The sequence below is a fragment of the Ambystoma mexicanum genome, chromosome 3p (assembly GCF_040938575.1).
Source record: "Ambystoma mexicanum isolate Mex_15411 chromosome 3p, UKY_AmexF1_1, whole genome shotgun sequence".
Classification (NCBI taxonomy): Eukaryota; Metazoa; Chordata; class Amphibia; order Caudata; family Ambystomatidae; genus Ambystoma; species Ambystoma mexicanum.
In genome coordinates, this window is record NC_090925.1 from 331,189,274 (window position 1) to 331,204,230 (window position 14,957).

A 14,957-nucleotide genomic window follows, 5' to 3' on the forward strand; every position below is an offset into this window, starting at 1 on the left:
CCGGAGTGGAGTACTGTACTATTTACACCACAAACGGCTCCCAGTGCTCCTCAGCTTTTGTGGCGTGGGGCTGTACTTGTTTCCTGTTTTTGCATCTCAAGGCCTTGGCTCCTGGATTATTGGATTGCTTCTGGAGTCTCTCTTATATTTTGGTGAACTGTTTTTTTGTGCTGTTAAGGACTTGCGGACAGGACTTCACAGCATTCGTCCAGATTTTAGCAGAGACGCTTGGGCCCATCGAAGACTCCCAACCACAAGAACGCAAGACTCAGCCATAGGGTAAAGTATACTGTCTTTATCATCCAACACAGCGGGGATCATACAGGAAAACAATTCCAGCATCTCTCAGCTTCTGAGCCTGTGTCACAAGTTTTTATGCACGAGTGATGGCACAAAAACCAGGTCCACCCAAAAACCTACGCGTGTCCTCATTGATCAGTTTGGGCCAACTACATATAGGAAAACTATACATTAGTCTGTTGACTGGTCCCTCATATCAGGTGGCTCCACCTGAGACTACCCATAAAAGTTGAAAACTACACTGTTGCAGAATCTCAGGAAGACCATTGGCCTGTGCAACATTTTACACCACCTCACAAATGGAGCGTCTAGATTGGATAGAGCAGGTCCTCCCAGGCCTGGGACCCTTTCTGGTAACAGAGCTCAGTGTACCTTTTCAAGATGATGGGAAGGACTCTGGTGGGCTGTGTCTTCCATGGTGTTGCCACTGGTCTGATCACCTAGCCTGGGAGAGTGCCTGCAGGTTGCTGTTTTGGTGGGCACCACCTGTATCATTCCACTCTGTCTCGCTGGGTACAGCTTCTCTTCCCACCACGAGTAAATGGGCATTGTCCTGTCCTGCTGGGTCATGTGTGAGTGGACTGCAAAATGTTACTGGACTCTGGATTGTTCATGCCTGGAACTCTTTTGGATTACCCTTCTGTTTTTGGTGACTTGGTTTTCTGAAACTTTGCTTTGCCTGAATTTGAATTGAGTGGTTTCCCAATGGAACTCTCTACCCCCCTTTTTTGGCACCCTTGTATCGGCGGGCCACAAAGCCTTCTGTTCTCCTTTTCTACCCCTGCCTATGCCCGTATAAGGTATGTCACTTGTACGAAGGGTGGGTTTATTGTATGGAGTCAGTGCTTGTGTATTCATTGTTCTGTGCTATATTATTTCCCCTACAGCTGCAGAGGGCCTGGCGGAGCCGTTCCTGTTTCACCTTTGGCCTTGTTGGCCAGCCAGGAAGTGTGTTCAGTCTCTCTGGCTGGTTCATGGGGAGAAAGGTAGAAGTTCCCCTGGGACATCCATTTGTTACAAGAATGCACCAACTCACACTGAACATTCTACTCACAAACCAAATGGGCTTCTCAAGTAGTTTTCAAATGGTTTGCATCTTATCTCTCGGACAGTGACCAAGCTATTCAGGGTATACCTCCACCCACTCCCCTTTGGTACTCAAAACTTTCCTTGGTGATCTTTCATCTACACATGGAATCGTTGAGATCACTTCTCAATGCCCCATGTCACTAAATGACATGAACCTTGAAGGCTTCCACCTCACTTGTCACCTGTCACTGCTAAATTGCTCAGATTCACGACAGAGGGTACTGTCTCCTATCAACCAAAAGGTCCAAACTGCATGTACCAGCTAACCCGCCTCCAGAAGATCAAACCATGCCTACAACCCGAGGACATTCCAGGCTGATGAAGGAAACCCGCCCCCCTTCCCTGATGTTTCAGTGACACGCTTGGCCTCACTTAATCCCCCCAGACCACAACATGCAGCGGCATGATTCATAACTGAAAATTCAGCCATATTTCTCCCATCCTAAGGGAGCTGCACTGGCTTACCATCGCAGGCAGGATACCCTTTAAGACTGCATTACTGTTAGGGTAGATCTTTGTTTGAAATCTCCACTCCCTGTGAGACCCTCAGAACTGTTTTACTGGACACCTGAATTTGATGCTGATTCCCCACACTGACTCTCCTTTTTACTCTGGTGTATGGACATTTTTTTAACACTTTTTGGTACTTTCGTTTGGAGTTATACTTTCCTCCAACTCTCTGGCATCTACATTTTACTAAAGCAGCACACCACACCTTCTGTGCAATGCTGCTGGAAGCTCCTACAGCTTCCCCCTTTCCTGTCTAGCTCCTCAGGTTAGCAGGGCAAGGGGATACTTTTTAGCCCTTATGTGTTTTATTTATTTCGAGATCAGCACACCCCACCATAAGTGGAGTGCTGAGGGGAGACAATGTATCCCTTTTCTTGATTCTTCAGTAACTTTGTGCTACTGTGATATGTTCCTCTGTTCAGGCTGGTGGCAGTGTACCTTTTGCCCAACTTTATGTATGTATGTATGTATGTATGTATTTTGTTTTTGTATAGCGCCGGTAGCCCGAGGGCATCAGGGCGCTTGTACATAAAACACAGGTACTACAAGACGAACAAAACATATGAGACAGACGATGGGAACAAGTACTATTGCATTGCAAGGTCTCTACGAAAGTCCTACGTCCAAGATCTCATATAAAAAGGTGTGTCTTCAACATCTTCCTAAAAGCAAAGTGATTAACTTCGGACCTAAGGGGTTCGGGGACGCTGTTCCACAGTTTAGGAGCTAGCACAAGAAAGGATCTGCCCAGCCCTGTTTTTAGCTTGAACCTGGGCACATGCAGGAGGCATTTGCCGCCCGAGCGTAGGTTGTGAATTCGTATCGCAAGCTGTCTTCACAGCTGCAGTAGGGGAAAAAAGGGACACCATTTACCCAAAAGGTTGGTCTTACTTTTTTTTTTATTGAAACATCAGCCTAAAGTACCACATTGCGAGCAATGTGGCATCAGACTTTTATTACAAAATAACATCATTCATCGAAAATCGTCCAGCCAAAAGCCAATTCATGGTACTGTATCCGATATTCTAAGTGGAAAGAAAGATTCAATTTCGGAGAATCATTTACGGATCTTCAAGATTTAAGGCGTCTATGTAGTCTATTACCGCACAGCTTAATTTTGTGCTGTGACCGGCTGCTACGTAGGACCACCAGTCTCGTGTGATAAAATCTACTGGGATATATTCTCCTAGATGTTGCATTCTCTTTGAGGTTGTCTTCGTGCATTTGGTAATCAGATGTTCTAAGGATTCTATTTCGTTATGACAGAAGCGACATAAATTATCCTTTGCTTCTTTAAAGTGACGACCCCACATCATTTCTTTTGTTTTTATTGCGTTAAGTCGAAATCTTAGAAACTGCTCGCGATGGTGACGGGTGGACAATTCGTTAAGTATCTACTTGTAACATTTAGTTTATGTTCTTCGATTCCAGAGTCTAGGGTGGTCTTCAACTGCAAGCGTCGCTCCTTGTTCTTAATCCAGCACCATTGTTCAAATTTTGTTTTTATGGATTGTGGTCGCGTCAGCAGGTCTTGCAGGGTCAGATCGGCATTAGATAAGGTTGATATCATTATTTGTTTCCACTCGTCTAGCAGTTTCGAATTTCCTGTAGTTTTTTCCCCAGCAAAGATTTCAAATGCTGGCGTTATGGGGATCAAATTCATTTTGCGTAGTACCATTAGTGATTTCCACATTACATGAGTGTGTAGGGAATTTAAAGATAATTCATGTCTTATGTGGATCATCGAGATGTATGAAGGAAGCTTCAGGACACGCCGCCAGTAGATCCCTTCTAGCTTTTGCCAGAACAAAGCATCGATGTTCCAACCAGACTCTGAACCGAAGGTAATTGCAGGAATCACCTTTTGGATGTAGAAGGTCAGGACTGGTGCTAGAGTGAACTTTCCAAAGTTTCTATTCAGCAGCTGGCCTTGAATGCTGTATTGAGTCATTCTGTTGACCATATCGACCTTCCAATGATGTTCATGCACTGAGTTGTTGAATGTTATTCCCAAGTATCTGATCGAGTTAACTACATCCAGTCGCTTGTTGTCAATTTTCCACACAAAAGCTTTCTGTTTGTCAGTGCGGTGGTGACCAATGATGACAATTTTGGATTTTTCGATGTTTAGCTCCAGGTCATTTTTTTTGAGATAATCGTGGAGATTTGTTAGCTGGCGTTGCAGACCAATCTGTGTTTGGTCCAGCAAAACTACGTCGTCAGCATAAATTATGCATCCTATTTCATTATTGTTCAATTTCGGTGGAAAACAACACACGTCTTTACGATATGCTGGGAGGTCAGAAATGAACAATTTGAAAAGTTCAGATGCTAGTGGGCATCCCTGTTTCACACCTGAGTTTGTTGAGATCGGCTTAGATAGTGAGCCTTGATTGTTTAATCTTATTTTGATGGTAGTCTGTGTGTAGAGCTCTTATCGGTGCAACCAGGTCGCTTGGACACTTCCAATTTATTAATTTTTGCCATAATTTACTGCGGTTTACGCTATCAAAAGCTCCCCTCAGATCGATGAATGCCAGATATAATCTCGACTTTGCTTTTAGGCTTTCAAGTTTTAGTATATTTATTAGCAGCAGGTTTACCTCTACACCTACGCCTTTTGTGAAGCCTGTTTGCCGGATGTCAAAGATTTTCTCTTCTATGGACCATGCCGTTAGCCTTTGTCATAAAAAAGAGGCGAAGAGTTTTCCAATGGTGTCCAACAGGGCAATCGGACGATAGTTGGTTGTATCAGCCCTGTTGCCCTTTTTATAGATTGGCACTATGATCGCCACACGCCAAGAATCTGGTATCGTCATTGATGTGGACAGGCGTGCAAATAATTGTACAATAAAGGTAGCCCATTGTTGTTCATTCTTCTTCAGCATCATGTTGGATACTAGGTCTGGGCCTGCTGCATGCGAGCTTTTGAGGGCTCGTATTGCAGCTCTGATATCTTCCACAGTTATTTGAAGATTCCAAGATGTTAGCTCATTTATGGGTATTCTTATGTCTTCATTAGATGGTTTATTGAAGATTTTAGTAAAATGGTGTTCCCATGTAGCGGCGTCAATCGTATTGGATGGTATTTGATGATGTCTCGAATTGCCTGTATTCAGAATTATCCAGGTTTCCCGAGAATTCTTCTGAATTAGATGTTTCATCAGAAGCTCGGCTTTTTCTTGCTCAATTATTAGTTTCTGAGATTTCAACCAGTTACGATATGCTTGACGACGCACACGTATTGCGGCTTTGATTGTAGTTTTCGCGCTGGCTGAATTACAAGACTTCTTTAAGGCTCTAATGTCGCGTCGCATAACCTGTTTAGCTTGAGTCAGGATTGTAGACGAAAGATGTTTGTGAGTTGCACCCATTATGTGATTAGCAGCTTTAGTTGTAATAAAGTCCAAAAGCAAGGGAGCATAATTCACAGACAGATCGCTGTCTTGACAAAATTGCTGGCGTAGTTTTTCGATCCTGGGACTGTCAATTCTAAGACGATTACCGCCGGTATTTACGGAGATAGTAGGTTCGTAGGATCTTTGTTCGAGTGACCATTCTATCATGCAGGTCAGTCTGAGCAGCTTATGATCACTACTAGGCATAGTTCTTATTGACAAAGTCAGATCGCTTTCAAATAGATGTTGAGATACCCAGAAGTAGTCAATTATTGACTGCCCATTCTGAGACGACCATGTTGACTGAGGGGGTTGATCCCCTATAGCTTGGCCATTTACCATGAAGCAGTTCCGATTCCGTAGTGCCTGGCTCCACTTAAACTCTCGACTTTTTTCTTCGTCTCGAGTTAATCATTTAAACGTCTTCGTCACATGATCATGTTTAAACCATGAGCAATTTAGATCACCTGCACAAATTATGGATAAGTTCTTATTGACGGTTAGTGATTTGTCAATACAAGATGTTATTGCGTTTATAAAATTTCTGGTGCTGATTTTGTTCGGATTCCAATATCCGTTTAAGACAAGCAAATGTTTCCTTGTGTCTAAATTTTCATCTGTTGTCTGAAGCAGTGCACTTTGCACAAAAGGATTGGGATTAGAGGAATCAACAAGGCGCCACCTGGTGTTTATTTTAATCATCATTAGTAAACCAGAAGAAGGTCGCCCCTTTAAATTTTTGATTGCTGGGTTTAATAATGTTAAGAAGCCATCTCGTGACGGAGGGTCGCATAACCAAGTCTCCTGCAGACAGATGACGAAGACTTTATCTAAATCAGCGTCAAAGTTGTTAAATAAGTGAACAAATCCTCGAGTATTCCAGGATATGAATTCACGAGTACACTTGTTTCCGGTCCTTGGTGGCTAACATCGTTCAACCTCCATATTATGGTTGATGATTTTCGCAGAGTGGTTGTTATTTGATCTTGGGTTCTCCTTAGTGGTCGTAGCTCTGCTTAGCTCAGTACATCTTTGCTTTTGCGTTTCTTGAGAAGTTTTTTGTCCGCTTGTCTTCGACCTATCGAATCTTATGCTCGTAGGTTCCACAGAGATATCGAACCCAAGCGCTAGCAATTCCTCTAAGGCTTTCACAATTGTGTTTCGAACTGAGACCGAGGTTATATGTAATAGAACCTGGTCACAGCGTTTTTCTGTTACATACTCAACAATTCGTATGTCTTCAGACAAGATCGTTTGTAGAGATGGAATGCAGGCAAATAATTTCAAAACATTATTGCGATTCAGGTTTAGATCACGATCTTCTCGATTTAGATTTTGTAGTCTCAGTTTGTAGTTCGTAGGACTTGAGCCGTTTCTTAGGGATGAGGAGGCATGAGAGATGTAGGGAGCTTGCTTCTTATCTTGGAAGCGTGTGTATTTGGGATTTAGCCGCGACAGCCGATTGGGGGATGGCCTCAAATTCGTCGACCCATTTTTGTGGTTCATGTCTTCGTCCATATTAAGGTTTATTCTATGTGGCAATTCGTAATGAGTGTCATCAGGCACCACGATAAAGTCAATGATGGGGTTTCCAGATGCAGCGTCGTCGGAGTAGGTTGAAAGATTGCAGAGATCGATTTCTATATCCGATGACTTACTTGAACGGCTTTCACAGTCTGATTCCGTTCTTTGTCGTTTGCTCGCTGGTGCAGTGAGGCGCCCATGGCCTCCAGGATCGTTGTCCGCATAAGCAATGTTTTCTTTGCTGGACTTTGACGATTCTGTTCTGCAAGATGGAGCAGACCTGTTATCAGGCATTGCATTCCTGATGAATTTCTGTGACTTCGCGTTGCTAGCGCGTTTTTTAGTTGCATGTATTCCCTTCCCAAAAGATGATTGTCGACCATGTGTTAGCAAGGCTTTTTGGTCAGAAATCGTGGAGGCCTTTATGGCTTTTGCCGCGCCTTCGAAGATTCCAAAAGAAGTCAAAGGCAATTCAGGTTGGGTACTTATGGCTGAACTGGGTACTTGTTCGCTCAGCGTCGGCACGAGAGCAAGCGCAGGCAGGGGCGCTGTCAGATTTCTTTCTCCGTTGTTGACAGCCGCAACAATGGAGGTTGTTTCTACGACTGATGACTTCAAAGATTGAACAGAATCATTTGTGTCTTGTGGTCGTTTTTGCGGTGGTATTGAAGCCTTGGTTGATCGTATAGGTGCTTGAGGGATTGTTGAAACGATGTTTGAACCCATCATGGCTGATGAATGTCTCATCCATTTCACAGCTTCAAGTAACCCATCAGATAAGATGTCGTTTTGGCAATGATGCCGTGCTGCAAGGTCACTCAAACGTTCTTGCCATCGCATCGTATGTTCTGCTTCCTGAGACAATTGTGATTGTAAAAAGTTTGTCACGTTGTCAAATTTGTCCATCTTTTCTTTAAGGGATAAGATAAGTGATGTCTGGTCTTTGTAGGCCTCCTGCAGTGACTCGTACATCTTCAGAAACGGAAGCAGGGCTGCAGAAGAAGCTGCTAAAACGTTGTTATAGATCTGCATCGCTGTAGCTGAGGAGAGACTCGGTTTTGAGTCGGTAGTGGTTTTATCCGCCGAAGATGAATGTGAGCAATTTGTGTTTTCTGTTTGAGGCTCACTAGAAGACGACGTATTCTCTGCTGTAGTGACAGAGATATTCTGTGGAAGTTGTAAAGGATTTGGCCGTGGATGAACATTTCTTGGAGTACTAGAGGAGGCCGTATTGGAGGTGTGAGATCTCGTCTTGATATGAGTTGTGTTAGTAGTGCTATCATCTGCACTACTAGTGATTTTTTTGTCGTATGATGTTGGACACATTTGGTTTCTTTTCCGCATCAGACCACGATCGGAAATGTCGCGTGATCTGTGCAAGTAATCACTTGCAGTGTCAAGGTTGTGACTGAGTTGATTAGTTACTTGACCTTGGATAACATGACAGTTCGTAGGGCCATGAGGGGGCTGAGTATTGCCTGGCATCACTAGTTCTTTTGCTTGTTCTGTCGAAGAGCGATCCTGAAGACTGTGTGACGGCATTATATTCGTCGTCCTAGAATTGCCGATTAAGAGTTTAAGTTCCAATGAGGCACTCGATTGAGTTTTATGTATATGACGAGATTCAGCTTCAGTGAGCAAGGGATCGTTATCCGCAACCTCAAGATCTTCAATCAAAGGTATCGCAGTTTGCATTTCCTCATCGAGTGCAGTCAAGTTGTCAATTCCTTCCTCATCTTGCGAGGCTTCCATGATTTCTGCATCTGTAATTTCGAAAGGCGTGAAAAATTCCTCAGTGTTTCCTATTGAGTTTAACGTTGGCTGGGATGTATAGTTAGGCTGACATGATCGTGATTGTGAGGAATCTAAAGAAATAGGAGGTAGGTTGGTTAAAGTTAGTAATGGTCGTTGTAAGGAAACGTTTGATTTCCCGGCATCATTCACAATGGGAGCACTCGCTTCAGATTTGTCGGACTCCGACTCAAGTGTAGCCTCCTCAGCAATGGGTTTGGGCATGCTTTGAACCACCATGGGAACTGTTTGATTAGTTACGCAATCGAGCAAAAATACAGATTGCTCACCGACGTAGGAGTTTTTGTGAGCAGAGATTGATTGTGTGTCAAAGCTCGCAGACTCTACAGAAGTCGCGGCGCAAGCTTTCTTTGTCCATTCCGCGCTCTTCGCTCTAGCGTTTGTGCTCGACGTATTTACGATCAAAGCTTCAGGGTCAGCAAGGGGAAAGGTGGACGCTACGGTCGCAGCGATCTCAAGCGGGGTCACATTAGTAGACATAGGAGACACAAGCGGCACCGGTGCTGCTAGTTGGTGCTTATCAATCATTAAGTCAACAGTTTCAGGTGATCTTTTGGCCGCGTGTCTCTTTAAAACAGAGCTTACCTTTGAAGACACAGGAGCAGAGTCCGCCTTCAAGGGTGTCCACGGATTCTGCATCCGACGCTGTTGTATTGTTTTGTGCCTTGTTTGGGGGCCCCCATGGCAGGTTTGAGCAGTCATTTCACAACTTTGTGCACAGTGCTGCCAGACGCGGACTGACGCAGACTGACTCTGCGCACGACTCCGCGCGCGCTCTGCGCTTGATGTGGGGTTATATAGTCGTCGCACACAGCCCACAGCCGGCAGGTTTAAAGCAGCAGTGCTTGATTTAGAAAAACACTCGGCAAACACTTGGCCGGACACGTAGCTGCAGCTCCTCACAACCCAAAAAAGTCAAATGGACTGACGCAGACTGACTCTGCGCACGACTCCGACTTACTTTTTTAAGCCCTGAACAAGATGACTTGTCCTTTCTGGGTGGGGAGGATTTGCTTGTCCCTCTGTCTTCGCTGGGCTTCCCAAGGAAACTCTGCGAAGGGTTCAGCGACTGGCAGGACAGGAAATGGGAGATGTGACCGACACTTCCCTATCTTTTGTCCTGTAGTGTGCCTGACCAAAAGCAGTTCAGACTGGGAGGCTGGCTGTCCCCATTGCAAAGCTACCCCCATGTTTGAATGATGCATGGGACATTATTGGTGAACTCAGCTGATGTTCCTGGTTAGATTCCGAAGGCCTAGAGCGGAAACTCAGATTCTACCACTAAAACAGAAGATTCTGAAGAAGGAGGAAGCAAGAAGCCTCCAGCAACTGCCAATGACAGCCAGTGGCTGTTGAGTGACCGCTGCTGCCCTGACCTCCTCCTTCTAAGCGAAAGGGAAGATCCAAATAGGACAACTTCCTCCCATGGACTGGTGGGCCTAACCATTCCCAAGACGAGCTACAATTTGCACCATCCATGGAAGAGCTGCAACCTCCACAGCCTGCAAACTCCCAATACCGGGGTCCTGTTCTGCTCCGTTGTGCATCGTCTTCAGAAGCATGGTTTCTCCTGCAACTTCGAGGTTATCCTCCTAGACCTGCATCTACTCGAACAGACTCCTAAAAGTCACCCTCACTAGAGACGTGGACCAATAAACTGAGAAGATTTGACCGCTGTGACATCAGTCGCTCCTCCAAGCCTGAAAACGGTGCCAACAAGCCAGAACCGCGAAGATCCTTTACTGGGCGTCCATCAATACGAGAGCTGTCACCAGATCCACCGAAGTCCCCTTCTCCTGTCGCCAAGACCAAGAAACCTGTGACCGGGTGTGCTGTCACCTCACCGCTGGAACCGTCATGATGCAATTGCTTCTTCACCTGAAGGTACTATTCCTCTACTGGTATAAATGACCTGGAGCCTACTTGCTTGATCCTGTGTCTAGGGGCCCAATGACATATCTGAACTTTGAGTGATTCATACCAAATAGGGTTGAAGACTTAAGATAGGCTGGGGTCAAAGTTATCAAATGTTTGGAAAATGTTTCAAGTTGGTTGATTATGCGATTTGTTACCCTACAAGCTATTCCAATGTAACTACCTCTGCAGTTTACTATCCTAAGAGTGTAAGTGTTATAATACTATTGTACATGTTTTCTAGTACTTACCTGAAATTTAAATTACAACAGCGTGCCTTAGTGTATATAATAAATCTCAATACTTTTATAAAACTCTAAAGTGTAATTGTGTTTTCTTGGTCGAAAGTCTACTCTGAGTGCAGTTTTCCTACTACAGCCCTATTCCCTCCTTAGACTAAGCCTGGCAGCTCATCCATTGCTACCATACCTTTGGATAGTTCAGGCCAAATCTAAGAAGTGTAAACCTGTTCACCCAAGAAGGGCTTCCCTAAATTCTGTCTCAGGCAGCAACTTTTGTATAGAAAAAAACAATAATTACCTACAAGGCAACCACCGCTAGCACAACTGCCTAATCTAGGTGTACAGCTCAGGTAGGGCGTGTTCCTCCGGGAGACAGGCATTCGCTAGGCCAGAGAAAAAACTGGTGTAAAAAAAAAGCTCAAAACAGGCCTTGTCTTGCTATGCGCCTGCCTAATGTGAAACCATCCTGGTTGCAATTTGGACCGTGCCTGTTAAGCGGACACTACAGGGTTAAAGACTGAGTGGGGCAGGAGGAAGAGGAGGAGCCTCAGGCAGGAAGAGGCGTGGAGTTTGTCAGTCTGTGGTAAAGAGTTAATAAAATTAGACGTGTCCTGCCGTCCTTTTGCGTGTGCCTGCCATGGTATGATGTGGATATAACAACTGGCGACGAGGATAAACTCTCTTTTTCCAGCACGCCAGCCAGCATGCATTGCAGCCGTCCTTTCCCACGGGCCGCCCCGAAGCCCGCTCTCCGCCATCCAGGCGTCCATGTTGGGCTTCAACGCCTGTCTTACTTGCAATGAGGGAGTTCCTTTCCGCTACAGCAGGAGCCTGTGCTGACTCCGCTGACTCAAGGTGAGGAGCACGATGAGAGACACCACCCACAGCCCGGCGAGGATTTGCCCCCCATATCGCACCCTAGGGCGAGCGAAAATCAACCCAGGACGGGCTGGCGAGAGGTCCGCTTAAGCCCTGCCCACCGCACTGAGGGGGGAAAAAAGAAACAGAAGGAGCTCACGAGAGCCCAGGAGAAGCTGGTGAGAGACACACTGAGGCCCCGGCCACCCACACAAGAGGAAAAACAAAAAACACCCGGGGGACACCAAGCAAGAGGGAGGGGAGAAACACTGTCCTGACCAATTTTCCGACACCACCCAGCAAGAGGGCCACTTGGAAACACACCAAAAAAAATAAACATCAAAACTAAACCGCATAAATAAGTGGACATACAAAATAAGGTGCCACACCAACGGCATCCACGCCATTGCAAGTCAGGTGCACACTGTGCACCACAGTTATATGGGGAGCCACACCCTGCACAAGAAGGGGTGTCATCAGAAGCCCTGTACACCGGCTGCCATGGCAGACCCAGTGACGCAACCGTCCGCCAGCAGTTTTGTTTTCCAGAGAAAGCCTAGCCCGTTCAGCCTACAATCACAGCCTGACAGAGGCCCCGGATGGACTGCCTGGGTCAAAGACTTAATTGGATTCATCACAGCAGCAGGAGAGGAAAAGTCACCAGTGTTGAAGGACATCTTCATCAATCTGGCAGAGACGGAAGTCCATGGCATCATCAAGACAATTCCCGCTGAAGAGAGAAACACTTACGATGACCTAATAGCAGCTTTGAACAAGAAACTTGTGATCCAGCCAAACAGAGACTATGAATGATATGTATTTAACCAGTACCAATAGACGTCACACGAGACGGTGGAAGAGTTCATTACGCCTCCCTGCCAAATGTTGGTGCACTGCAGATTCTCTGCATTCTCAGATGACGAGGCAATCCGACTCCAGATCATTGAAGGATGCACATCATCAGTACTGCGTAAACAGCTCAGAAAGAGATGAACCAGTGGCGAACATCACAAACACCAAAGAAACAGGAAGAACCACCCCGGACCACCCGGGGGACACCAAGCAAGGGGGAGGGGAGAAATGCTGTCCTGACCAATTTGCTGACACCACCCAGCAAGAGGGCCACTTGGACACACACCAAAAAAAATCAACATCAAAACTAAACCGCATAAATAAGTGGACATACAAAAGAAGGTGCCACACCAACGGCATCCACGCCATTGCAAGTCACATGCACACTGTGCACCACAGTTAGCAGCGGAGCCACACCCCGCACAAGAAGGGTTGTCACCGGAAGCCCTGCACACTGGCCGCCACGGCAGACCCAGTGGTTCAACCATCCGCTAGCAGCTTTGTTTTCCAGAGAACGCCTAGCCCGTTCAGCCTGCAACCATAGCCTGACAGAGGCCCCAGATGGACTGCCTGAGTCAAAGACTTGATTGGATTTGTTACGGCAGTAGGAGAAGAGAAGTCGCCAGTGTTGAAGGATATCTTCATCAATCTGGCAGGGACGGAAGTCCCTGGCATCATCAAGACAATCCCGGCTGAAGAGAGAAACACTTACGATGACCTAGTAGCAGCTTTGAACAAGAAACGTGTGATCCAGCCAAACAGGGACTAGGAACGATATGTATTTAACCAGTACCAACAGGCGTCACACGAGACGGTAGAAGAGTTCATCACGCGCCTCTGCCAAAAGTTGGTGCACTGCAGATTCTCAGCATTCTCAGATGATGGGGCAATCCAACTCTGTGTCATTGAAAGATGCACATCGTCAGCACTGCGTAAACAGCTCAGAGAGAGATGAACCAGTGGCGAACATCACCAACACCAAAGAACCAGGAAGAACCACCCCGGATCACCAGGCCTTCCCAAAAGGACCACAAAGGTAAGGATACTCGCAGATGAGATCACGACCACGTCAGCAGAGGTTGTGCTATCGATGCAGCCAGATCTTCCCTCATGCAGGCCCCTGCCCAGCAAAGAACAGCGATGCACCAGATGCAGCAGAGGACACTACCAGGCCATCTGTCGGCAAGGGAGACCATTTGCATCAACCCGCCAAACCCAAACAAATCGAAAAACTGGAGACAACCTTTCAGACCAGGCCCACTGATGGGGTAGTGGAGACAGCTGCCGTTCTACCCACAACAGCCCAGGAGGATGGTGAGAGCAATGGAACAAGGCAGTGACTACGGGGACATGCCCACACACGATCATCTGTCACAAGCCGAGTACAACACCGACTGGGATGGCTACCCAGACGACCCATACGCCAACTCGGATAAATTCTCATACGGACCCGGAATCTTCCCGATGAGTTTGTCAACCTCATACAAGGGGAACAAGACTGCAGTGAAGCACCTAAATACTCGTGATAATGGAGAAGGTCACCCACCAATTCCTCATAGACACGGGAGCCTCCGTCAATATTATGGGAGAGCAGGAATTCCTTCTGTCAGGAGCACCTCATGAGCTGACCCGTCAAAGGCAAGAATATTTCAATGGGTAGCCAGTGTCCCACTCCCATTGTTGGGACAAGTTAAGAAGGCATTCTCGTTCAGGAAAGAAAACAGACACCATCATCCATGTACTGAGAAGCCTGGTGTGGGGAAAGTGCCTACTCAGCTACTGCACAGCGAAAGGGCTCGACCCGATAGACATTAAATTTTGGGACACAGACCTAGTGGTGTGCAGGGGGGGACCAGGGTGGTAACAAAGCCAGTTGCCACCTAAAGGGCTCACAGGTCACCAAGGAGATGTTCAAGGAAATATTCCCTGCGCTCTTCTACGGTTTAGGAAAACTGAGAGACACGGTCATACGCCTACACATTGACAAGCGTGTCAAGCCAGCCACACAACATCCAAAGCGGGTCGGGTTCCACCTGCAGGACCCGCATCGAGGAAGCTGAAATAGCTGTTGGACAATGACATTATAGAACATGCAATGGGACCCACGCCATGGATCTCGCCCTAGTTGTGTTGCCCAGGGAGGGAAACTGACTTCGACTCTGTGTCGACGTGAGAGTAGCAAACACCACAATTGAAAGAGAGAGGCACCCTGGCCCAAAAGTTTAAGACATGATTGTGAACCTGAACTGTGCCACAACATTTTCAAAGCTTGACCTCAACCAGGGGTACCACCAACTGGAACTACATCCTGACTCCAGAGGGATAACAATGTTTGCCACACACAATGGCCTTTTTCGATACAGGCCGCAAAGATCTTCCAGGAGACTATTAGACACCTGCTTCTCCCAGTCAAGCAAGCTTTCAACTACTCAGACGAGATCTTGGTGTATGACACCAC